This window comes from Apis dorsata, unplaced genomic scaffold, assembly GCF_000469605.1.
Source record: "Apis dorsata unplaced genomic scaffold, Apis dorsata 1.3 scaffold_256, whole genome shotgun sequence".
Lineage (NCBI taxonomy): Eukaryota > Metazoa > Arthropoda > Insecta > Hymenoptera > Apidae > Apis > Apis dorsata.
Window position 1 is genome coordinate 156,390 of NW_006263534.1, and position 2,641 is coordinate 159,030.

At 20.3% G+C, this 2,641-nt stretch overlaps 1 protein-coding gene across 3 annotated transcripts in view; it reads left to right on the forward strand.

The window, feature by feature from the left end:
• LOC102681991 (ecotropic viral integration site 5 ortholog) overlaps nucleotides 1–2,025 on the forward strand; it is a 21,573-nt gene extending 19,548 nt beyond the window's left edge. For 2 of the 3 annotated variants that reach the window (XR_004150583.1, XR_421848.2), the window contains one exon: nucleotides 5–277. The gene's annotated coding sequence lies outside the window, so the exon portion shown is untranslated. Of the gene's footprint in view, nucleotides 1–4; nucleotides 278–1,884 lie in introns of those variants that run through there. The other variant, XR_421847.2, reaches the window with a different exon arrangement.
• The last annotated feature ends 616 nt before the right edge of the window (nucleotides 2,026–2,641 follow it).

Below are 2,641 nucleotides of genomic sequence, written 5' to 3' on the forward strand. Positions count from 1 at the left end.
TTAGCTTGATCAAACCCTTAACGATCCATTCTGTTCCTGAAATGATCATATGTTTTGAGACGGTTTAAGAGTTAAAAATAAATGATTTGAGACTTATTTATTTTTAAGATAAAAGGAGTAGCTAATTGATATCAAAATGATCATTTTTATCATGCAATAAATTGCAATGAATATCATGTGATAAATAATTTTATCACTAATTTTTTTTTTCTTTTATTCTGTCTAATGGAAGAGTATTTGTTTATACTCATTAGCATATTTTTACAAGATTATTGATAAAAAAATATATTGAAAAGTGTTTCTTGTGAAACAGTACAAATAAATCATTTTATTACCAGAATTATTACCAGAATATGTTAGCTAGAATTTTTTATATAAATATTTTTTTCGAATTATTCTTTTCTTTTAAAATAAATAAAAAACAAGTTTTTAAAGATATAAAGTATTTATAATTATAAATAGATATGAATTTAAAAAAAGAATTTTATTACTCATAAAAAGATAGAAAAATGATGATTTGTAAAAGAAACAATATTTAATATTAATATTATAAACAAAAATTCGTAAATGTATTTGATATTGATTGTAATAATCGTTATAGATAAATTTTTAATTTTAAATCATTTTAAATGTCATATATTTTTACATATAAATATGGATTATAAATAATGGAAAATATTTAATAAAATATTAATCTTAATTTTTCATTAACTCAGAAAATAAAATTGTATAAAAATATAAATTGCAATTTTATTATTAAAATCTTATTTTTAAAATCAATTATAATTTTATTTTTGATCTAAAATTTTTTTTTAGCTAAATATTAATTAATCTATTTATTTATTGGAACGTTAAGGGTTAAACACGTTCACAATTTTTCGCTTTGGCCTAAATTATACTGTAAATAATTCTGTTTTATCACGAATAATTGATATCAAAATTATGAATATCAATTATGAAAACATCACCAAGAATTCTCTTAAAAAATAAATTTTTTCTCTTAAAAAATAAAGTTTTGCTTTCATGCACGTTTAATCGAAAAAAAATGCATGTATCTATCTTTTGCAATATTGTAAAATCTTATTAATTGAGTTCATTTATGAAAAGGGAAGGTTCGGTAATTAAACTTTTACAACACGAATGATCTTTACTCTGTAATTTAAAATTAGCAAACAAATAAATATTTTTTTTATTTTATCGTAGGCACTCGAAATTCACATTTTCACTTGCTTTATAGCTACGTAATTTGAAAATCATAATTGGAGATTATTTTGTTGTAGTTTTCTGTATTTGTATTTACATATATGTATCGATTTGTTATGGGAATTAAAATGAATACTACATACTATATTCTAATGAATAATATTTTGTATATAATATTGCAATATCTAATTATTCTAAAATAATTTATATAAAAATTTTAAATTGTAAATATAAACAAGTTTTTCAATAACAAAAGTATAATTTTTTTTTCAAAATACTTAAATTTTATAATATATGTTAAAAAATTATAGATTAATTATAATCTTGATAAATATTTTTAATATTTTTCATAATCACTTTTTTAAATAATCACTTTTTTTAAAAAGTTTAAATAAATTAGATTATATAAAAAAATTAAAAAAAATTTTTTTTTAATATCTTAAAAATTCAGAATTCCTATGGCAATTTGATATTTTTAAAAAAAGAGTCAATGTATCGTGTCGCTTTTAACATACTTCTCTCTTTCTTTCATGAAAATGAAAATATTCTGTAAGAAAAGTCATTCCATAGTAATCTATCTAATTTTAAAACAAATCATAGAAATATGCTAAAGCAACGCTTAATGGCACAAGCTCAATAATTTATTACTGTAAGAAAAGGCTTAGTTTCTCGTCTTTTCAGATATTTCGCCAGAGAAATCAAACATGTTTCTTTCGTCTATTAAAATAAGAAGAATAATAAGAATAATTTCGATACTGCCTCATAATATTTGACCCGACTGGATTAATTGTATAACGGCTAATGAAAGTGATCATTAAAAAATATCTAAAATTCTTTCACATCCTTTCTGTGAATATAGGTATGCGATTATCTGAAAATCAATTTTTATGCAGAATATTTTTTTAATTTTAAGTTTATTCTAAATATTGTTCTAATGATCGATAAAAATAACAATGTGAAGAATAGGAAAGAAATCATGATGAATTGTATTTAATTAGAAAATCATAAAAATGTAAAATTTGTATAAGCGATTTAACTACAACTCCTTTATTACAACTTATAAAAATATATATATATATATATATATATATATATATATATGTGTAATACACATATGTGTGTATATATATATACACATATGTGTGTGTGTGTGTGTATACGTTAGTATTTGTTATTTTAAAGAATTGATCAGCAAATGCATTTACGCTTGATTTAGTGTTTTTATCGAAAAGAGAAAAACTTATTTATTTCTTTTTTTAATAAATATTTCATTGCTTTAAAACATAGTGATCAACCTTAATGCAATTTGCAAAGATCGATCAGTGAGGTATCAGCATTGATCAATCGATTCCTTATAAAGTCTTCAATGGCTTATTAAAAAAAAAAATTTGGTACGAAGAACTGTAATACAGTTTTAATATTTTAATATTTTAATACA